The following is a 24897-nucleotide window of genomic DNA, read 5'->3' as shown; positions in this document are numbered from 1 at the left end:
CTGTGGACTGGCTAAACCCCTTTTGCTTTTCAACTTTATATTCACCTTTTCCTGTTTCTTCTGGAGAGTGAGCAAAAGGAACTTGTAAAAGACATAAAATGAGTCATCCTTCAACAAAAGATTTCTCCTGAGATGGTACTTGTGAGTGTAAATTGCCTTCTTTCTTGTCCGCTCAGAATAAGGACTAAGGGCTGTTTATTCTCTCTACTGCTTTCACTATTGTGCCTATAATCTCCCCCCTCCCCATCTCCGTTAGTTTAGTAGATGGCAATTATGTATTGTTTTTCTAGGTGCCAATTGTAACTGCCATTTTGCTATCTCAGTCGTGGGAGGCAATTGTGTATCCTCTGTCTTTTGAAAAGGGTATATATAATCTGTAATTCTATCTATTACAATGGCAAGTGGGTGGTGTCTACAGCAGACTCTCATTTTTCAAAATAAAATGATATATGTGTTGGATGTCCAACTGTTAAGTGAACTAGAAACTTAAAAAAGTCAGAAAATCAAATGATACATTATTTCAAAGTTTCTTTTTTGTTGTTTACCATAAAGAGAATCACATGGAATTTATAGTGAGACTGTATAGAAAGTCAGATATACATTTAAAGTACCATGAAAAAAATTTGCAAAGGTATTTATCTTTAGATAAGCAAATCTGGTATATATTGATTAAAAATTATATTTAAAGTTGAAGATAGGGGCGCCTGGGTGGCTCAGTCGGTTGAGCGTCCGACTTCTGCTCATGTCACGATCTCGCGGTTCGTGAGTTCGAGCCCCGCGTCCGGCTCTGGGCTGATGGCTCAGAGCCTGGAGCCTGCTTCCGATTCTGTGTCTCCCTCTCTCTCTGCCCCTCCCCCGTTCATTCTCTGTCTCTCTCTGTCCCAAAAATAAATAAATGTTAAAAAAAAATTAAAAAAAAAATAAAGTTGAAGATTGATCTTCCTTTTTATACTTATAACTTGACAGCATGACATAATGAATTTTTTTGTTTTTTGTTTTGCTTTTTTAAGAAGATGAGTTGACATAGTTTAGTACAGGTGTCTGTAATTTTGAGAGCAAAGAACCACCCCACGGGTGCATCATAATGTCTCAGAATTGTTTTATACTTGGTTGTTGGCGACTAGAAATAAGCACTCTGGAATAGGGAATTATAAACACTCCAGCTGGTGTTCTAGCAAGTCAACCTCTCTGAACTTCAATTTTCTAATTCTTAGAATGAGGAAAAATACTTTTCTCATAGGGTTATTGGGATGATTAAAGGATACTTAGAACACAAAACACTTTGCCCAGTTCCTAGGATAAGTTAAAACGTGATATAAATTCTCTATCTGTGGTTGTGAGATAGTAGTGATGAAATGTGAGAGAAGGATGGCAGAGGTCTTGATTTTACACAAGATCAGAGATGTAAGGAAATATGACCAAGGTCACCCAGTTGGTGGCAGAGCATTGCTAACTCTCACTTAGATCAGTACTTTATGGTATTTTACTATCTTACTCTGCAGGATTTTCCACCAATAACTCAGAATCCCATATGCTGTCATCATAGTGCTGCTATTTCATGATAACTTTGTAAATGGCTATAATCCTGGCTGCAGCATTTTTGGTTATAAGCAGTGAAGAGAACAAGTGAGAATTTCAAAGAGCAACGGTCTCTACTGCTCAGTTTTCTTTCAGTGAATCCTTGGAATTTGATCTGTGTTGGGCTCAAAGGCCAATCAATAGCAACTAGGGACTGGGGAATGGGTTCAGATTCCTTAACCTGACTACTAATGTACATTACCTCTGATCTGAGGCTAGTGAAGAATATTGTCCTACTTTTTATATATCACTTAGACATTTTATATAATCTCAAGAGAAAAATATTTGTTTTCATTTGTAAAAGGAAATCAGTTTTTGACTCTAGAAATCCTTGATTTGTTACAACTTATTACTGAAACATTTAAGTATAGTAATATCAGTACTTTAAAGGCAAGTTTATACCTCTGTCTGGTGGTATTGGTTTGGATAGATTCACGATAGGTACTAAAATAATTTACTTACAGAGGTCTCATCAATCCGTAGTGCTCATTAATTCCCTATATTAAATGAATACTGAGTAGTTTGATATATAACCATTCTATCCAAATTATGTCCTACAAAAGTTCATGATAAAAAAACATTGTATTTAGGCTGTATTATTTGGTTAGAATACTTTCTGCTAATGGGATAATAGAAACGTCCTAATCCCCAAAAGTTTAAACAGAAGAAACCTTGCCATGTAGAGTAGGGATGCTCCAAGGTCAGTTAATTAGGAGATGTAGTGAAGTCATCAAGGACTCAGTTTCTTTCTATCTTGTCTCTCTGCTATTTTCATTATGGTGGCTTCTTTCCCACATGGTTACAAGATGGTTGCTATAGTCCCAGGTATCACATAGAGATAAAATATCCAGCAGCAGAAATGGGGCCATGCTTTCCTTGTGTCTTTTTCTGACCATAGAAACTTCTTCCAGAAGCCTTTCTGTAGATTTGTTCTTCTGTCTCATTGGACAAAATCACATGTGTCAATGCCAATGGTGAATGGAACTACTATGATTGGCTAGATTATTCAGGCTCCACTTGTGGCCTAGGGCAAGGACCATTATTTGTTAGAAAGGAAAGGGGCAATGACTGTTGGATAGGTAACCAAGAATGTCTGATATATTAGAGCGAGCTTGACAATAAGTGATGGTAAAACTAGGCAAGAAAAGAAAATAATGGAGAAGTCTGAAAACCATAAATAAAGTTAACGCTTATCTTCTAATTTATCTGGAGGAAAAGGAAAAGAAATATAACTTAATTGTGCCATCTAAATGGTTTCTTGTTCTGGTAAATTGTCCTCCTGCTGTTGATGAAGACAATTATTCCATTCACATATTAGAGTCCTGCTAGCTTAATAGATCCCTAATGAAATTAGCAGAGAGTTTGTGCTTCATTATGAGACTTTATAGGCAAAAAAAAAAAAAAAAGTTATTAGAGACACCTACAATTATTTTCACGCTATGCACTTACATGTTTTTATTTTGCTTTATTTTTTGTTATTAAAGACCATTTGTCTATGGTATTTATAAGAATCCTTCATTTAAAGAGTTGCAAAATAAATTGTATCTTGTGGGTTTTTTTAAGCACTTTCTAGCATTAATTTGACATCAGTGTCTGAAATGTGTGGGTGTGGGTGGGTGTGCATGTGTGTGGTCATCACAGTAGTAGTGAGAATTTGAAGGCAGACTATTAGTGTTTTCAAAGCATAGTAGTTTGGAATGTGCTTATTATCAAAAGTAAAATAAATGTCTGTTCTATGAAGCCTAAGACATTCAAGATGAAGCTAAGGCACAGGAAAGGGAGATCTAAACACATAAGTAAATCCTGGAAGTAGAAAAGTAGAGAGAGATGGGTGGTTAGAGGGTAAACTACTTGGTAAGAGTTAGGGGATATGGCTAATGCAGTGTGACCAGGATATGGGAAGATAGGTTGGAACAGAGACCAGTAGAAAGTCAAGAAAGTTGACAGCATTTAATCTTGATAAAATGTGGTCTCAGATATGCCCTGTGTTTTTAGAATAGAAAACAGAAAAAGGATCTAGATACATTTTTGGTACATGTTCAGTTTTCTTCTCTAGACTTTCTTTGTCCTCATTATCTACTCATGTTACAAGACTTTGCTTTCCCTGATCCCATTGTATCCTGTGGTTTCGTCATTGTAAGCTTACCATGCTCTATTATAAATATTTGCTGGCTTGTTTGTATACTTCCATGGACTTTGGGAATAGTGCTTCTGCCTCCTTATTCTGTTTCCAGTATGCTGCAAAGTATGACATAGGTACGTAGTCTGCGCTCAATAATGAACGAATTCCTACACTGATGCACAGGTTCTAATTGAAGAAAATAAACTCAAAATATGATATCCTCTTCATGTTTTGTCTTCAGTTTTTTCTTATAAAAGGATTTTTGACCTAGAAGATACTTTTCATCTTTTGAGGTAGATTGACATCCCCAGTTATTAGCTTCCTTTTAATCTTGTCCTGCAAAATCTGCAAAGATTTTGCAAACTCTTACTTTTGAAAGGTTGATCTATTTAATTATCTTAAAGTTGGGCCACTTTAGCAATTTTCTATAGACAATAGAATAGGGAAGAGAGCCATTGTGTCAATTTGGATCCTAGGTCTTAAAAAATAAACTCTTCTGCTCTTTCTTTGAGCCCTGTACCTACTTGGATCAAGCCTGGGCTGGTCTGATGGAGGATGAAGCATCATGTGCAGCCCTCTTACCACTCCTTTTCAACATCATACTAGAAATTCTAGCTAATGCAATAAGACAAGAAAAGGAAATAAAAGGTATAGAGATTGAGAAGGAAGGTATGAAACTCTGTTCACAGATGGCATGATATCTATGTAAAAAAATATGAAATAATAACAACAAAAAACTCCTGAAAATAATAGGTAATTATAACAGGTTTATAAGATATAAAGTTAATATACAAAAGTCAACTACTTTCCTATATTCAAAAATGAACAAGTGGAATTTGAAATTAAAAATGCAATACTATTTATATTAGTGAACCCCAAAATAAAATAAGTATAAATCTAACAAAATGTGTACAAGATATGTATTGAGAAAACTTCACTCTGATGAATGCAGTAAAAGAACTAAATAAATGGAAAATTATTCCATATTTATAGACAGAAGACTCAATATTGTCAAGATGTCAGTTTTTTTCTAAGTTGACCAAAGATTCAATGCAATCTCAATTGAAATTCCAGCAATTTATTTTGTAGATTTTGATAAATTGATCCTTAAGTTTATATAGATAGACAAAAAGTCCCAGGATAGTTGACACAATATTGAAGAAGAACGAAGTCAGAGGAATGACAGTACCCAACACCAACACTTTCTATTAAACTACAGTAATCAAGACTGTATGGTATTGGTGAAAGAATAGAAAAATAGATCAATGAAACAAAATATCCCAGAAATGGAACTGTATAAATATAATCAATTGGTCTTTGATGAGGAGCAAAGGCAATGCAATGGAGCAGCAGAGATAGTGTTTTCAACAAATGGTGCTAGAATAACTGGACATTCACATGCAAAAAAAAAAAAAAAAAAAAAAGACCACAGACACAGACCTTGCACTTGTCACAAAATCTTACTCAAAATTTATCACAGACCTAAATGTAAAACAAAGTGATAAAATTCCTAGAAAATAACATTCCTAGAAAATAACATTGGAGAAAATCTAGGTAGGAGGAAATCTAGATGACATCAGGCATGGCAATGATATAATGCTAAAGGTGTTCTTTAAAAATCATTGATAAGCTAGACTTCATTAAAATTTAAAAAAATCTGCAAAGGACAATGTCAAGAGAATGAGAAGACAAGCTATAGACTGCAAGAAAATATTTGTAGAAGATGTATGTGATAAAGGAATTTTACCCAAAATATACAAAGAACTCTTAAAACTCAACAATTAAAAAAAATCCCTATCAAAGAATGGGACAAACAACAGACACTTCACCAAAGAAGGTATAGAGATGGTAAATAAGCATAAGAAAAGATGCTCCACATCTTATGTAATCAAGAAAATTAAAAGAACAATGAAATGCCACTATATACCTATTAAAATGGCCAAAATTCAGAATAGTGACAACACCAAATGCTGGCAAGGATGTAGAATAAAAGGAACTCTTGTTCATTCGTTGGTCCTGGGAATGCAAAATGGTACAGCCACTTTGTAAGAAAGTTTGGCAGTTGGTTGCAAAACCAAACATGCTCTTATCATACAATCCAGCAGTCATGCTTTACCCAAAGGAGTTGAAAACTTATATCTACATAAAAACTTGCACATGGGTATTGGTAATAGTTTCATTCATGCCAAACATGGAAGCAAAGAAGATGTCCTTCAGTAGGTGAATAAATAAATAAGCCATGATACATTCAAACAATGAGTATTGTTAGTAGTAAAAAGAAATGAGCTATAAAGCCATAAAAAGGCATAGAAGAACCTTAAATATGTATTACTAAGTGAAAGAAGCCAATCTGAAAAGATTACATGCTGTATGATTCCAACTATATGATATTCTGAAAAGGCAAAGCTATGGAGATGATGAAAAGATCAGTGGTTGCCAAAGGGATGGGGGAGATGAAAAGGTAGATCACAGTGAATTTGGGGGCAATTAAAATACTCTGGATCAATCCATGTCATTATAAATTTGTCCAAACTTCTAGACTGTACAACACCAAAAGTGAAAAATAATATAAATTATGACATTTGGGTGATTATGCATTAATGTACAATCAGTGATTGTACATTCAGTGATTTTACAATCAGTGAAACTAATTGTAACAAATGTGTCATGATGGTGGTAGAAGTTGATAATGGGGGAGGCTATGCATGTATAGAGACAAGAGGATATATGGGAAATCTGTCCCTTCCCTCAATTTTGCTGTGAACCTAAACCATGTCCAAAAAAAATAGTCCTAATAATAATAATAATAATAATAATAAATCCATGAAGGAGGATCCGGTTGTTTTGTCTGAGGCAATTCTGGGTCAGTCTTTGTTGATCAAACCCAAAACACACACTGGTGTGATACATTTATTATGTTTGAGAAATGTAAGCTCTTATTTTGTCCCTGTAGATTATTACACCTAGAATTTCTTCTCTTTGACAAAATATGCTTGTATGACCAATTTTGGTGGTGTGTATACTTCTAATTATCTTTGTAATCCTGTCTCCTCCCTGTGGTGATTGATAGGATTTGATTGTCAGCCATCTAGTTTAGTTTATATATACATTTTTACTCAGAAAAATGTTGCTGTCTTCATGGTTTTAATTAGGTGCAATATGCAGATAACTAATTATAGGTACATTTATAACCACCATTCTTTATATATATATAAAGTCTACTCAACTTCCAATCTTGTGTATTCCCTTAGTAGATCAAACTCAACATGGACAATGGTTCCTAACCTATTTCTTTTTCAAGCAACCCTATTATTGAAGCTAATCACCCTATAGTTATTTTTGGCCCTATCCTCTGTTTCCACAGAGCCCTACCATTAATAATTTTAAGCTGTGTCCTTCCTTTTTAACAAAATTAAATATAAAGCTTTTATGTATTTTCATTGCCACCTTTCTATTATAAGGTAAGTTTTTTGTTTTCTTGTACATAATTTTGTTTCTGAAACCTCTAATATATTCTATATACTATTGCAGTGATCCTACTGTATTATCAGGGAGCCAAAGGAAAAATAAAGGAGTTAACATTCACTGAGTCCCCCACTCTGGAGGAGATGCTGGGCTGCATGTTTTATTCACTCTTTTATTCAGAAATAAATTTTTTAAATGTTTATTTTTGAGAGAGAGCACAAGTGGGGGAGGGGCAGAGATTGAGGGGGATAGAGGATCCAAAGCAGGCTCCATGCTGACAGCAGAGAACCCCATGTGGGGCTCGAACTCACAAACCATGAGATCATGACCTGAGCTGAAGTGGGACACTTAACTGACTGAGCCACCCAGGCAGCCCAGAAATGTATTTTTTAATAATAACTACCAGGAAAATTGTGGTTTTAGGTACTAATAATAAAAAGATGTATTGTGTGAAACATAAATAATTTCCGACTTCACAGAGCTGTTAATTTGCTAGGTGAGAGACAGACAATGCCCAAGTAAACAAGCCAACAAAAAAAGGTTTTTTAAAAAGAAGGCCAGTTATAAGATCTGGGTAGGAGTACATGCCAAACTCTTCTTATACCCAGAGAAATGATAGTAAAAATATTCTTAAAAAGTTAACTAATACATAACCACTTTTCAGAATGAGAAAGTAAATTCTCCTTGGACTGAATATTGTGAAAACCACCCATGTGGAGTGAAGCAGGTAGGAGTTTCCACAGTAATCTATGGATGGCACCTCAGATGTCTGCTTCATGAGGAACTGATACAGCCAAACTCTGTGGTGAGCCACCAAAGCGTAGGAAAATTCTATTGTGAAGAATGAGCTCACAGCCCCAGATCATCAAACAAGTAATGAAGATCATTGTTAAAAAATGCATTACACAGTAAGAGTAGAGGAACTTGGGCCTAAGAAAACAGAAGAAATTTCTGTACCTGTTTTTGAAATTTAATAGAAAAATGGACAAGGATTAGAAACAGAAAAGAAATTCCACATATAGCTAAAAAATAAGGAAGAGATGCTCAAACATATGGTACTTGGAAAAATGAAAATTAAAAAACAATGGAATATCATTTTATACCTATCAGCAGGAAAAAAAAATAGGATAAATACCAAGTATCATTTGGGACATGAGACTATAGGAACCCTTGTGGGAATGTGGATTGGAGCAGGCATCCTGGAGGGCAATTCTGCAGCACTTGGTCACATTAAATAATGACATTTCCTGTGTTCTATAAACTCCTGGACTTTTCCCACCCAGGGCACCTGGGTGGCTCAGTCAATTAAGTGACTGGCTCTTGTACTGTCAGCACAGAGCCTGCTTGAGATTCTCTCCTCTCTCTGTCTCTTCTCCGCATGCATGTGCGCTTGTGCGCTCTCTCTCTCTCTCTCTCCCTCTCTCTCAAACAAACATTAAAATGTGCACGTATATTTGTTTCAGGCTTGTTAGTGGTAGTGGGGATCACAAGGCAACCAATAGATCCAATACAATAGAATAGTGTGTAGCACCTAGGGCCAATGGCTAGGTGGACAGAAAACAACATCATTAGAGTTCTAAAACATGTAGCTATAAAAAAGGCAAGAAATCGCATGAAGTCTGCAAACCAATAGCAGTTATGTAAAGTACACATCCATACCCACGAAATAGCACTGCATATTTAAAAGGACACAGATAGTTATAGAGATACGTATCTAAAGCATTAGAATGGCAGGGGTGCCTGCATGGCTCAGTCAGTTGAGTGTCCAACTTCGGCTCAGGTCATGATCTCACAGCTCATGGGTTCGAGCCCAACACTGGGCTCTGTGCTGACAGCTCGGAGCCTGGAGCCTGTTTTGGATTCTGTGTCTCCCTCTGTCTGCCCCTAACCCACTCTAATTCTGTCTTTCTCTACGTCTCAAAAATAAACGTTAAAAAAAAATTTAAAGCATTAGAATGTCAACAGAGAAGGGCATGGAGATGGAATTGGGGAAGAAAGGGAGTTTAAAAAGAGAAAACAGACTAAAAATAAAAAAATAAATGGTCCGATTACTTTAAGCAATAAAAGAAGTAATCATTTCTAAGAAGAACAAGAGATTAGGAAATTGAACCAATTAGAAGTTCTGAATGTGAATATGCACTTGAAACACAAAGTTACTGTGAAGGGGACAAGTCATATGCTCTCATAGAAAGTAGTGGTGGCAATGTAGGAAATGGACTCTACCTGGTCAGAAAAGGGCTCTCTGAACTGGCAAAGTTTAAGCCAAAACCAGTAGGGAAGAGAAGCAACCAGCCAAGTTAATACTCTTGAGAAGAGCCTCCTGGACACACAGGTTAGTCTGTTCTAGACATTGAAAGGAAAGCGTGGCTGGAGTGAGGTGAGCAGGAAAAGAGTGGTCTAAGAGAAGATATAATCACAGGTTAAGGCATGTAAAGCCTTTAGATTTCATTCCAGTTATAATGAGAAGCCCTGCACAGTATTAAGCAGATGTTAAGATTTGGTTTACATTTTTAATTTTTAAGAGTTTACTCTGATGAGTAGAATAGAGTAGAAGGAAATGACAGAGGGAATAGGAAACTGGTTGGGAAGCATTCCATGAGAAAGATGATGTCTCATAGGGGTGGCCACGGAGATGGAGACCAACAGAGACAAGATATAATTTGGAGGTAGAATGAACAGGGATTACTGATGGTCTCATTGGGGAGATGAAGGAGAGGGGAGAATTAAGGCTTTCAGGTTCTTAGCTTACCATTCACTAGAGAGGAAGAGTAGGTGAACACATATTTCGAGTTAAAATCAAGAATTTGATATTGGATAGACTACCTTTGGCCTCTGGTGAGATATCCAAGTAAAGGTGTCAAACAAGGTATTGGATAAAAGAGACAAGAATGAAAAGAATATATTTAAACTAGAGATGTAAATAGGAGAGACGGTTTTCATGTAGACCGTAGTTAAGCTATGGGAAAGAGGAGCCAGACCAAATGTTTACAGGGGAAAAAATAACAGTTATGCAGCATTCTCATCATTTAGATGTTTAGTATAGGCAGAGGAGCTCGCTAGTAAGGAAGACTGAACATGAGTAGCCAAAGTGGCAGGAGGAAAACCAGGGTATTTCACAAGGGAAGGAGCTGTTCTGTCAAATTCTCCTGAGAAATAAAAGGAGTACATAAAAATGGGTCCGTTAATTTGGCAACATTGAAGACTTTGGTGATCTTAAATAGGAGTAATTACATGTTGTTTGAGGGACAGAGTGGAATGGATTGAGGAGTGAATGTAAGACAAAATGGAGACTTCTGTAGACAACACTTTGGAAGTCTGAGTAACTGGGGAATAGGTACAGGTAGGGAATGTCGGCTTGAAAATAGTGGTCTGTTTAAGAACATTTACAAATTGATTCGAAACTCAATACTTTGTTTATTCTAGCCATATCTGTTCGCTTATTCTCACAGGCCAGGCTGAATGGAAGCATTTAGTTTCCTCAAGTAAGATGATTACCAGGGCAGGGTAATAATTTAGCATCCCATAAAACTAATATTCTTGAAGTTATCTCTTCAGCACTGTTGGGGGTGGGGTCTAACAACAAAGATTTTGTTTGCTTGTTTCATTTTTATTCCGGCTAGGTATTTTCTTCTTCTGTGGGAGTAGCATCAAACTATATGTTGAGACTTGAAGAAGTTGAGACCTGAGTCCTTGGCATCATATTTATGATTTATCCTGTTGACAAATTAGGGACTCCTGTACATAGACATTAGGACAGTTTCCTACCTGACCTATCACTTTAATATAGCTTTCTTATCCCAGTTCCTTTGCTTTTTGTTTTATGGTGATAATAGGACCATCTGCAAGTTCTCATCTTCTCTGCTCCCTCATGCCCTTTTGACTTACATAATTTCTTCCACATCTAGGTTTTCCTCTCTGACCCAGCTATGTTAATGCCCCCCTTTCTTTGGCCTTCTGCCCTTCTTTTTGTCTACAATATCTATTTAACCATTATGTTTGTACTTTACTTGCAAATGTTTTAATATTATTTTTATGTACCTAAATGAGTACTCATTTTTAATACCCAGTGATGTTTTTGATTGGCTCCAGAGGAATTTTTAGGATTGGCATTTATTTTGGCTTTCTCTGTGACACCTATCTATACCCATGTATTTCCTCAGAAAGTATACACAATGGGTGACATCAGATATTAGACTGGAAAGGAAATTTTGTATAATGACTTCTTTCCCCTTGTCTTATTTACATTAAAGAAATTTAAAGACAATTTACTTATTTTCCTCTCACATCCAAAATGTGCCATGCTGACTTCTTAGTAAAAAAAAAGGAACAAAAATTTGATAAATTTTTGAAAATCTTGAGTCATGCAGACCTGCTTTAGAACCCTACTTCTTTCTTTAACAAGCTTTGCAGTTTAAGGTCATGTTCATTAATCTTTCTGATCCCTGTTTCTGTCCAGTGGAAATAATAACCTATTCTTGTGTGATACATTAAGTTAACTTTGAAAAGCTCATAATAAGGGTGATCACCATGACTTATTAATTACCATGAAAATAGTAATAAAACAGTCAAAAATTTTGGTTGCCCAAATTGAAATTAGGCCCCCTGGTCTCTTCAGCTTTATGCCTTTGATATAATCTGGGTGATTCAGATCAAAGGGCTTATTTGACCTATTTTTCAACTTGGGTAGGAATTTTCTCACAAACACAGTGCTTTTTACCACTTGAAGAAATTCAATATGTTTCTGTTGAACTGAATTTCAAGTAATCATTTGGTCTGCAAATGTCTATGTGTGACCTGATGTTAGCATTTCTCCCCCCTGCACTTGTCCCTTCAAAGATGGCTTCTCACTAGGGTATCTAGGGAAAAAAACTTGTATGTATCACGTCCAGTTCTAAGTCAGTTCTATGCTATACTTTGATCTGATCTATGCTAAAAACCTTGGTTAGTACTGGAAACTTCTCACAATTTCTTTACTACCATTTTTCTTCTTAGGATGCTGTTACCACATTGACTCTTAATGGAATGAATGTGGCAAAGCCTCTATTCTATTTTATCTTTACTAATTCTAATTTACCATTTTAAAGTCTAAATAGCTATAACAAGCTTAATTGAGGAATTGATAGAGCTACTAGAAGTTACTATGTGGGAGATACAGAAATACATTTTAAATCTAATTTTGAAATATCATAGTACTTCTAAATAATGGCAAGATAACACAAAGGTTAAATCTATTTTAGATCTCACAAGTGTACTACAGAACCTTATTGTTCAGGACCATTTCAAAGTATTTCGTTCATGAACACTTCTGCATGTAAGTCTCCATCCCCCTTTAGAAAACCCCACTCTTGTCCTTGTTCCTGTTAAGTGATATAAACGTTTCCCAGAAGTCTGTGAGACTGGGTTTTAGCCCTCCAAATCTACTTCTTTGGAGGACTCTCTCCAGTGAGATATACTCATTCTTCTCCATGGTTTTTCAGTGTCCAATGGGTTATGCACACATGCATAAATACAAGTGGTAAAACCAAAATCCATGTTACAAATGGAAACATTTTCCTCACTTTGATTGTAATCCCATGGAACCACCCTTCAACAAATGGGAGAAAATGAGTCTTTATGTCATTATGTTGAGCAGTATTAGGCAATTTTTTGTTTGTTTTTCCTATTGTGTTTAGGTTGTGTCTCAGTCTTTCCAGTACAAAAATCAGGAATTAGAAAATTGTATCATTACTTGGTGGGCAATGCTTCTTAACTGTGCAAAACCTCTGCCCTAACTCTGAGCTTTTACAGATCTTTTTCTTCCCTCCCTCCCTCTTTCTTCATGTCAGATTGATTCTTGGGTTACGGTAAATGAAAGAATGACTGCATAATCATTATCTCTCATCCAAGGAACCTCTAGGAAGTTGGAAGGATGTTTTAAAGGAAGTAATCAACTAAAATTTTACCAACTGTAGCTGTAGAACATATCAAGAAAAAAAAGATCAGGACTCACAAAACAAATTATTGTGATAAGATGTCATTGTAGAAAATCTCAAAAAATAGGTTTCTAGACACATAAAGAAGAAATAAAAATAAATCGCATCGTGAAGATATAAAACCACTGTGAACATTTTGGTGAACATTTAGGTCTACCAAACTATTATTTTTTTATTATCTGTATGAAATAGATCAAGTTATATTAATCATTTTATAATTCAATTCTAAATATAATCACAATGATTCTCACATATTAAATATTTCTGAGGACTTAATTTTTTGAGTAGGACATTCCATTCATAAGTATGTGCTATGATTTAAATTATTTAATCATTTATTCCACAATTAGAAAGCTTTCGAGGGCTAGTTTACTTTACCAAAGTGCATTTTATATTTACTTTTACCACAGTAGTTGACTTGGTATCTTTGAGTCATTTTCTTGCAAAATAGACAATTGAGAATTTGAGAAAGTTGAATTTATGACTAAATTCACAGATCTTAGACCAATGAATAAATTAAATTTAATAAAAAAACAAGTTTAACTTATGGTAACTTATTTCTAATGTTTATTTATTTTTGAGACAGAGAGAGACAGAGCATGAATGGGGGAGGGGCAGAGAGAGAGGGAGACACAGAATTGGAAGCAGGCTCCAGGGTAACTTATTTCTACTAGTAATTTTCTCCCTCAAGACTCTGAAAAATAGGAATTACTATAAGTGTAAATCATCTTCATGTTTGTGTGTGGGGACCTCTGAAGCACCTTTAAAAATAAATATACCATGGGGTACCTGGGTGGCTCAGTTGGTTAAGCATTGGACTTTGGCTTAGGTCATGATCTCGTGGCTTGTGAGTTCGAGCCCCAGGTCCGGCTTGTGCTGACAGCTCAGAGCCTGGAGCCTGCTTTGGATTCTGTGTCTCCTTCTTTCTCTGCCCCTCCCTGTTCACGCTTTCTCTAAAAAATAAATAAACATTTTAAAAAATTAAATATACAAGAAAAAAAACAAGGAAATGTTAGTATTTTTCAATGGGTCAGGAATAATAGAGCATGAATTGAGCATAATAATTTTTCTTTGATGAGAAGATTCAATTTCTTTGTTGGTCATTATGTTGGTCTTTCCAGCAGATGGCGTTATTACACTAAAGAATCAAATAATATAGGCAGTCATTCTATCAATAAATGAAAGGAACAGGGAAAGGAATTATTACTTATTGAAGTCTATTAGGTCTTGGTGCTTTTATGTGTGTAATTACACCTACTGCACACAGTGACCCTTATAGGCAAGTATTATTATAAACTGAAGCTGAAAGAATTAAAGGCATTTAGTGTTCACAAAGCAAGTAAGTGACAGGTCCAGGATTATAATCTAGATCTGGCTGATTGAAAATACCTGGATGCCTACTATAATGAAAATATTCTTTCTATAGAAATAACTTAAAATAAATGAGGTTGATACCTTCCAAAATTCAGTGGGGTGGGGGGGGAAGTTTAGAGTTGTGTTATTGTTTTAATGAATTAGTCTCAAATTTTAAAAATTGTGGAGAGGTATTTCAGTCCTGGTGGAGCAAAGACCTCTGAAAATCTATTCTTTTATAAAAGCAACAAGAACACTGCCCCTACCCCCCAAAAGTGAAAATCAGTGGTGTTCCCTGGCACCATGGTAGTTTTGAAAACCAGCAACCTTATAGCCAAAATAGTTGTGAAATCCAGCAATTTAGAGATAATTAGAGGAAGTATGGGTTTGAATATCTCCCAAATGCTCTATTTCAAGAGTGTTGTCAATATTTGACCTGTCTAGCAGATCCCTGGAAAAGCTCTTCGCAGAATTTGTTTGTATTCAGTCTGACTCGGAGCTCACTCAATGGGAGAAGCTTTTACCTCTGGAGTCTGTCAAAAATCCATTAGCATAAATTATTTAGCATCATAGCTACCTGAGAAAATACCAGTTGACCAAAACAAGAATCTGAATGTAAACAGCCTAAATGAAAATTCAGGGAGATAGAATGTTCACTGGGAGCTTTTAGAAGCTTGAATTTATTACAGGAAATCTTAAAGTCCATGTGCGTGTGAGAGCTATAAGCATACCTGGACAGACCTGAGATAGCACTGATTTCTCACCTCTGGATGAATGTAAAGTTCTACACAGGCTGGAAGCAAAAGCTATGGTAGAGTTGTAAATTGCCAAGCATTGAAGTTTTGCCCTGATATACACAGAGAGACCAACAGCAAAGAGCAAGAGATTTACTGGCTCAATGTATTTAAGGAAATATGTCTAGTCATTAGCTTGCCATTCAGCTAATCAAACAGACTTCAGTGGCTGTGGTTATACACACACACACACACACACACACACACACACACACATACAAATAAAGATTATAAAGAATTAGTTCAGGAAAATTCCAAGAAAACAGCAGCTATTACTACAACAAAAACAACAAACAGCAGTGGAGATAAATACTTGGAAAGGGGGAATCTCATTTTTAAAGTTACCACATTATAATGTCATAACATCAGTTTTTGTCAAAAACATTAAAAGGCAAGGAGAGAATGGGGCAATAGCATCCATACAAAGGGGGGAAATCAATGAAAACTGTTTATGAGGGAGTCCAAATGATGAACTTAACAGAAGTGGAATTTTACTATGAATAACTTTAGAGAACTAATGGAAACCGTGTCTTAAAAAATTAAAGTATGGCAATGATGTCTTGCAGATAATAGTGATTCAATAGAAATTATAAAAATACCTAAACAGAAATTACAGTATTAAAAATTAATACTAACTTAGCATTATTTTAGTATTTTAGTATTTAATATTAAGTATTTAAAAGTACAATAATTGAGATGAACACTCATGAGAAGTACCTAACAGCACATTTAAATTGGCAGAATAAAGCATCAGTGAACGTAAAGATAGGTCAATCAAGATAGGATAGTCTAGGCAACCAAAAATTAGAGTGAATCAAAATTCAGAGCCTCAGAGACCCATGGGACACCACTAAGAATACTAACATGTAGGGGGAGGAGTCAACATGGTGGAGAAGTAGGGATACCAGAATTTCCCTTGTCTCTCAAACAGAGCAGTATTGGTGTCAGAACACTTAGAATTCCAGCAATCCAAGCTATAGTCTGCCAGACACATCTCCAGGGGCATTTGGAGACAGCTGGATGGTTCAGAGGTTCATCTTTATAAGTGGGAGAGATAAAATAGGTGCAGTAGATGTGGGGAGCCACTTTGGTGGAGAAACAAAAGGAAGAGAAAGAGAAGTGGTAGAACTGTGGGATTGTATTTGGATAAGAGAAAAACCCCTCTGGACCACAGTCTGGAAAAGGAAGAAATTGTAGAGAGCCAGTTTCTAGTTTGCAAATAGCCTTAGGAGCGAGGATCGGAGATTTCAGGGTTGGTGGGGACTTTCCTGGACCTGAGCTGCTGTGGTGCGTTTGCCAGGTGAGGGGGTTGGGGAAGAGGAGAGCCAACCTCTGGCTTGGAAATAGGCTCTCGGGGTGGGGGTGGGGAGCGCACTGGGAGAAAGTCATTCCTAACACTGAGTTCTGTGAGAAGAGGGTTTACTGACTTTCCAAGAACAAAAGACCTGGCAGGCGCCAGCCAGAGGCCTGTTGTGCTGGATACAATGGCGCTATTTTAAGACCTTGGATTTTGAATCCCAGTTGAGGGCTGGGGAGGTGGGGAGACTGTGGAGCAGGGAAACCGGCCTGCCTGCCCATTATATATATTTCCCTTCTGTTCTCATTGCTTAATTAGGGATTTTTACTATATTCCTTTTACACCCTTTCTGTATCTCCTTTTTTATCTTCCTCTCCTCTTTCTGGATTAAGCCCTATAAATTCTTTGATTCTCTGCCTGGTCTTTATACCCACCCCTATCATTTCTTTCTTAGTTTGGAACAGGGTTTCTTTCTACCACCCTATTTATCTTCTCCCAAATCAAAGCACACATGGTGGGTGGTCCAGTCCACCACTATGAGTAGTGAGATAAGTAGCCAAGACACAACAACAGAGTGCATGTAACATACTCAAGAAACATTTCCTGAAGTGCCAGGCCCTGGAATGTGTATGACCCCTTTTTAATATAGTAGTACTCATGGGTGCAGGACACATAACAAGCTATTAAAACACGTAAAGGACAGAAAACTTGCCAAAATGATGAAACAGAAGAATTTTCCTCAAAAGAAATTCCAGGAAGAAATGACAGCCAGAGAATTGCTCAAAACAGATATAAATGATATATCTGATCAAGAATTTAGAATAATAGTCATAAGACTAATAGCTGGGATTAAAAAAACAGAAACCAAAAAACATGGAAGACAGCAGAGAATCTATTGCTCCAGAGATCAAGGAACTAAGAAATACTCACCATGAATTAAGAAATGTTGTAAATGAGATGCAAAGTAAATTAGATGCAGTGGCAGCAAGGATGGGAGAAGCAGAGGAGAGAATAGGTGAAATAGAAGATAAAATTATGGAAAATGAGGAAGCTGAGAAAAAGGAGACAAAGGAAATTACTAGGCCATGAAGGGAGAATGAGAGAGCTAAGTGAGTCGATGGAATGAAATAATATTCATATCATAGGAGTTCTGGAAGAGGAGAGAGGGGCAGAAGGCTTATTTGTACAAATTATAGCTGAGAATTTTCCTAATCTAGGGAAGGAAGCAGCATCCAAGTCCGGGAGACACAGAGAAGTCCTTCAGAATTAACAAAAACAGGTGAACACCACAATATCTCATAGTGAAACTGGCAAAATACAAAGGTAGAGTATTCTGAAAGCAGCCAGGGACAAATGGGCCTTAACCTAAAAGGGTAGACACATAAAGCTAATAGCAAATTTGTCCACTGAAATTTGCCCTTCCAGAGCAGTGTGGTGCAGGCAGGCCAGTTTTCCCTGCTCCACAGGCCAGAAGGGAGTGGTGGGAAAAATTCAATGCACTGAATAGGAAAACTATGCAACCAAGAATCCTTTATCCAGCAAGGTTGTCATTCAGAATAGGAGAGATAAAGGCTTTCCCAAACAAAAACTAAAGGAGTTCATGACCAGTAAACCAGCCCTGCAGGAGATCCTAAGGGGCACTCTGTGAGTGGAAAGCAGCAAAAACTACAACAGACCAGAGATAACACCACAAGCATGAAACTTACAGATAACACAATACACTAAATCCTTATCTTTCAATAATCACTCTGAATGTAAATGGATTAAATGCCCCAATCAAAAGACATAAAGTATCAGAATGGATATGATAAATGGATAAAATCAGAATTTTATCAGAATGGTTAAAAAAAAAATCCATCTATATGCTGCCTACAAGAGACTCATTTTAGACCTGAGGACACCTTCAGATTGAAAGTTTAGGTCTAGAGAACCATCTGTCATGTTATGGGATGTCAAAAGAAAGCTAGGGTAGCAATACTTATATCAGACAAACTAGGTTTTAAAACACTGTAACAAGAGATGAAGAAGGGCATTATATCATAAGGGATCTCTCCATCAAGAAGAGCTAGCAATTATAAATGTTTATGTCCCCAATGTGAAAGTAACCAAATGTATAAATCAATCACAAACATAAATGTATAGATAACAATACCATGATTGTAGGGGACTTTAATACTCCACTTACAACAATGGACATATCATCTAGGCAGAAAATTAGTAATGAAACAATGGCGCTGAATGACACATTGTACCCGATGGACTTAACAGATATATTCAGAAATTTTCATCCAAAAGCATCAGAATACACATTCTTCTTGAGTGCACACCAAACATTCTCCAAAATAGATCACATACTGGATCACAAAACAGCCCTCACCAAATATAAAAGGATCATACCATGCATAGTTTCAGATCACAGTGCTTTGAAACTTGAAAGCAACCATAAGAAAAAATTTGGAAAGCCTGCAAGTACTTGAAGGTTAAAGAACATACCACGAAAGAATAAATGGGTCAACCAGGAAATTAAAGAACTTAGAAAATATATGCAAGCAAATGAAAATGAAAACACGACAGTCCAAACCCTTTGGGATGCAGCAAAGACAGTCCTAAGAGGAAAATACGTTGCAATCCAGGCCTATCTCAAGAAGCAAGAACAATCCCAAATACAGAATCTAACCTCACACCTAAAGGAACTAGAAACAGAGCAGCAAAGAAAACCCAAAGCCAGCATAAGAAGAGAGAGAATAAAGATTAGAGCATAACAGACAACATAGAATGAAAACAAAACAGTAGAACAGCTCAATGAATCTAAGAGCTGGTTTTTTGAAAGAGTAAACAAAATTGATAAACACTTAGCGAGACTTATCAAAAGGGGAGAGGACCCAAATAGATAAAATCATGAATGAAAGAGGAGAGATCACAACACCACAGAAATACAATTATTAGAGAATACTATGAAAAATTATATGCCAACAAGCTGGACAACCTGGAAGAAATGTGCAAATTCTTAGATACCCACACACTACCAAAACTCAAACGGGAAGAAATAGAAGACTTGAACAGACCCATAACTAGTGAAGAAATTAAATTGGTAATCGAAAATCCCCCAACAAGTGAGAGTCCTGGGCCAAATGGCTTTCCAGAGGAATTCTACCAGACATTTAAAGCAGAGTTAGTACCTATTCTTCTCAAGCTGTTCCAAAAAATGGCAACGGAAGGAAAGCTTCTGTTCTCATTTTATGAAGCCAGCATTACCTTGATTCCCAAACCAAATACCCCACTAAAAAGGAGAAATATAGGCCAATATCTCTGATGTACATGGATGTAAAAATTCTCAACAAGATACTAGCAAATCGAATTCAACAGCATATAAAAAGAATTATTCACCATGATCAAATGGGATTCATTCCTGGGCTGCAGGGCTGGTTCAATCTTTGCAAATCAATCAACGTGATATGTCACATTAATAGAAGAAAGGATAAGAGCCATATGATCCTGTCAATTGATGCAGAAAAAGCATTTGACAAAATATAGCATCCTTTCTTAATAAAAACCCTCAAGAAAGTTGGGATAGGAGGTACATACTTTGACATCATAAAAACCATATATGAAAGGCCCACAGCTAATATCATCCTCAATGGGGAAAAACTGAGAGCTTTTCCCCTGATCAGGAACAGGACCAGGATGTTCAGTCTCACCACATAGTGAATTTAACATAGTACTGGAAGTCCTAGCCTCATCAATCAAGCAACAAAATGAAATAAAAGGCATCTAAATTGGCAAGGAAGAAGTCAACCTTTCACTTTTCACAGATGACATGATACTCTACATGGAAAACCTGAAAGACTCCACCAAAAAATCATTAGAACTGATATATGAATTCAGCAAAGTCACAGGACATAAAATCAATGTACAGAAATTCGTTGCATTTCTATACACCAATAATGAAGCAACAGAAATCTCACGGAATTGATCCCATTTACAATTGCACCATGACCCATAAAATACTTTGGAATAAATGTAACCAAGAGGTAAAAGATCTATACACTGAAAACTATAGGAAGCTTATGAAGGAAATTGAAGAAGACACAAGGAAATGGAAAAACATTCCGCACTCATGGATTGGAAGAACAAATATTGTTAAAATGTTGATACTTACCTAGAGCAATCTACACATTCAATGCAATCCCAGTAAAAAAAAAGCAGCAGCATTCTTCTCAGAACAAACAATCCTAAAATTTGTATGGAACCACAAAAGGCCATGAATAGCCAAAGTAATGTTGATAAAAGAAAACCAAAGCTGGAGGCATCACAATACCAGACTTTAGCCTGTACCACAAAGCTGTGATCATCAAAACAACATGGTATTGACACAAAAACAGACACATAGACTGATGGAATAGAGACCCCAGAATTGGACCCCCAAATGTATGGCCAACTAATCTTTGACAAAGCAGCAAAGAGTATTGAATGGAAAAAAGTTTCTTTAGCAAATGATGCTGGGAGAACTGGACAGCAACATGCAGAAGAATGAAACTGGACCATTTTCTTACACCATACACAAAAATAAGTTCAAAATGGATGAAAGACCTAAATGTGAGACAGGAAACCATTAGCATCCTGGAAGAGAAAACAGGAAACAACCTCTATGACCTTGGCCACAGTAACTTCATACTTGATACATCTCCAAAGGCAAGGGAAATAAAAGCAAAAATGAACTATTGGGACCTCATTAAGATAAAAAGCGTCTGCACTGCAAAGGAAACATCAAAGCTAAAAGGCAACCGATGGAATGGGAGAAGATATTTGCAAATGACATATCACATAAAGGGTTAGTACCAAAATCTATAAAGAATTTATCAAACTTAACACCCAAAAAATAATCCAGTGAAGAAATGGGCAGAAGACATGAATAGACATTTTTCCAAAGACATCCAAATGGCTAACAGACACATGAAAAGATGCTCAATATCACTCATCAGGTAAATACAAATTAAAACTACATTGAGATACCACCTCACACAGCTCAGAGTGGCTAAAAATTAACAATTCAGGAAACAACAGATGTTGGTGAGGATGTAGAAAAAAGGGAACTCTCTTGCATTGTTGTTGGGAATGCAAACTCGTGCAGCCACTCTGGAAAACAGTGTGGCAGTTTCTCAAAAAATTAATGATAGAACTACCCTACAACCCAGGAATAGCACTACTAGGAATTTTTCCCAAGGATACAGGTGTGCTTATTCATAGGGGCACTTACACCGCAATGTTTATGGCAGCTCTTTCAACAATAGCCAAATCATGGAAAGAGCCTAAATGTCCATCAATTGATGAATGGAAAAAGAAGATGTGGTTTATATATACAATAGAACACTACTCGGCAATGAAAAAGAAAATCTTGCCATTTGCAGCAATGTGGATGGAACTGGAGGGTATTATGCTAAGTGAAATAAGTCAGAGAAAGATATGTTGTCACTCATGTTGAAATTGAGGAACTTAACAGAAGACCATGGGGGAAGGGAAAGAAAACAAAAAGTTACAGAGACTGAGGAAAACCATAAGAGACTTTTAAATACAGAGAACAAACTGAGAGTGGAAGGGTTTTGGGGGGCAGGCAAAATGGGTGATGGGCATTGAGGAAGGCACTTGTTGGGATGAGCACTGGTTTTAAGTGATTAATCACTCCCGAAGCCAAGAGCACACTGTGTACACTGTATGTTAGCTAACTTGACAATATAATGGGAGTCCCAGAATAAAAGAAGAGAAGGAAAGGGGTAGGAAGAATATTTGAAGAAATAATGCCTGAAAGCTTCCCAAATTTGATGAAAAATATGAATCTACACATTGAAGGAACTCAAGAAAATCCAAGTAAACCCAAAGATATTCACATGTAGACACATTGTAGTCAAACTGTAGGAAGCTAAAAACAAAGAGAAGCGTCTTGAAAACAGGAAGAGAAAAATGATTTATCAAGATATCTTCCATAAAATTAACAACTAACAACAAGGAAAAGGATATTTGAACAGCAATTAAACCAGTTAGACATAAATGATATCTATACATAAAGAACAAACTAAACCCATAGGTGAGTAGAAGAAAGGTAGTAATAGAGGTTGGAAAAGAAATAAATGGATATTGAAGGCAAAAAAGAGAATCCAGAAGACAAATATTTGGTTCTTCAAAAGATCAACAAAAATTACAAATTATTAGCTAGAATAAACAAGAAAGAGCTAGGCTTGTTACTAGAGTCAGGAGTGAAAGTGGGTGTCATTACTGACATTACACATCTGAAGATATTCATAAGAGACATTGTGAACAACTATGCCACAAATTGCATAACCCAGGTGAAAAGAAAAAAAGTCCTTAGGAAGATACAAACTACCCAAACTGACTCAAGATGCAATCTGTGTTCACAGATCAGAAAGCTTGTTAAGATGGCAATACTCCTTAAATTGATCTACAGAGTAAATGCAATCTCTGTCAAAATCCCACCTGCCTTTTTAAAAAATGGTCCTGACAGTCATATGGAAATGCAAGGAAGCTGCCTTTTTTGAAAAATGGTCCTGAAAATCATATGGAAATGCAAGGAATCTAGATCACAAAAACATCTTGAAAAAGAACAGTTGGAGGATTCACATTTCCCAGTTTCAAAACTTTCTACAAAGCTAAAATAATGAAAACAGTGTGTTTACTGGCACAAGGATAGATAAATGGAATAGAATGTACATTCCAGAAATAGCTTCTTACCTTTGTCAATTGATTTATAAAGAGTGTCAAGACAATTTAATGTGAACATAATAGTGTTTTTAACAAATGGTTCTGGGGCAACTAGATTTTTATATAAAAAATGGACTTGGATCCCATGTCACACCATATAAAATATTAACTCAAAATAGATTGAAGTCATGCATTTACAGCCTATATAGCTCTTGGAGGAAACATAGGAGAAATTTTTCATGATCTTGGGTTAGGCAATAGTTTGTTATATTATAAAAAGCACAAGAGACAATATTATATGTCAACTATACTCCAATTAAAAAAAATTAAATGCATGAGACAAAAAAAAACTGACTCTACCAAAATTAAGAAAAACTTTTGTGCTTCAGAGGATTCCATCAAGAAAAAGTGAATGGGCAATGTAAAGACTGAGAGAAAACATTTGCAAATCATTATCTGACTTAAAAGATTATGTCTAGAAGGTAAAACTCATAAAACTCAAAAATAGACTACCCAATTAAAAATGGGCAAATGTTTTGAATATATTTTTCTCCAAAGAAGATATAGAGGTGACCTGTAAGTACATGAAAATATGCTTATCATTAATTATTAGAGTACTACAAATTAGAAGCACCATCAGAGATACTATAGCTTGATAGCTAAACAGTTCCACTCCTAGACATATAACCAAGTGAAATAAAAACATGTGTCAATACAAAGCCCCTGTCAACTGATGTTCAGAGCAGCATTATTCCTATTATCCCAAATGTAAACCACTCAAGTGTCCATCAACTAATGATTGGATAATTAAAATAGGGTATGTCAATGCAGTGGAATATTATTCGGCAATAAATAGGAATGAAGTGCTGGTACATGCTACAGCATGGATGAACTTTGAAAATATTATGCTATGTGAAAAAAACTAACAAGAAAGACAATGAAAGACAATATATTGTAAATTCCACCAATTTGTCCAGAAGAGGCAGATCTATAGATCCAGAAAGAAGACTAAGTGATGCCTTGACTTGACATGTGGAAAGAGAGCATTGGACTGACTGCTAATAGGTATGGGATTTCTTTTTGGCTTAATGGTTCACAATTCTGTGACTACACTAAAACACACAGAAACATACACTTTATTCTTTATTTAATATATAATTTACTGTCAAGTTAGCTAACATGCAGTGTATACAGTGTGCTCTTTGTTTTAAGGGTAGATTCCCATGATTCATTGCTTATATACAACACCCAGTGCTCATCCCAACAAGTGCCCTCCTCAGTGCCCATCACTCATTTCCTCCCTCCACACCCTCATCGACCCTCCGTTTGTTTTCTGTATTTAAACGACTTTTATGGTTTGCCTCCCTCCCTCTCTGTTTGAAACTATTTTTTCCCCTTCCCTTCCCCCATGGTCTTCTGTTAAGTTTCTCAAGTTCCACATATGAGTGAAAACTGTTATTCATTTTGAGAGAGAAGAGAGAAAGCGGGGGAGGGGCAGAGAGGGAGAAAGGGAATCCCAAGCAGGCTCCATGCTGTCTGCACAGAGCCCCATGTGGGGTCAATTTCAGGAGCTGTGAGATCATGACCCCAGCCAATATCAAG

Source organism: Panthera uncia (genome assembly GCF_023721935.1).
Source record: "Panthera uncia isolate 11264 chromosome B3 unlocalized genomic scaffold, Puncia_PCG_1.0 HiC_scaffold_1, whole genome shotgun sequence".
NCBI lineage: Eukaryota > Metazoa > Chordata > Mammalia > Carnivora > Felidae > Panthera > Panthera uncia.
The sequence above is the reverse complement of the archived record's forward strand: the minus strand, read 5'-3'. Positions refer to the sequence as shown.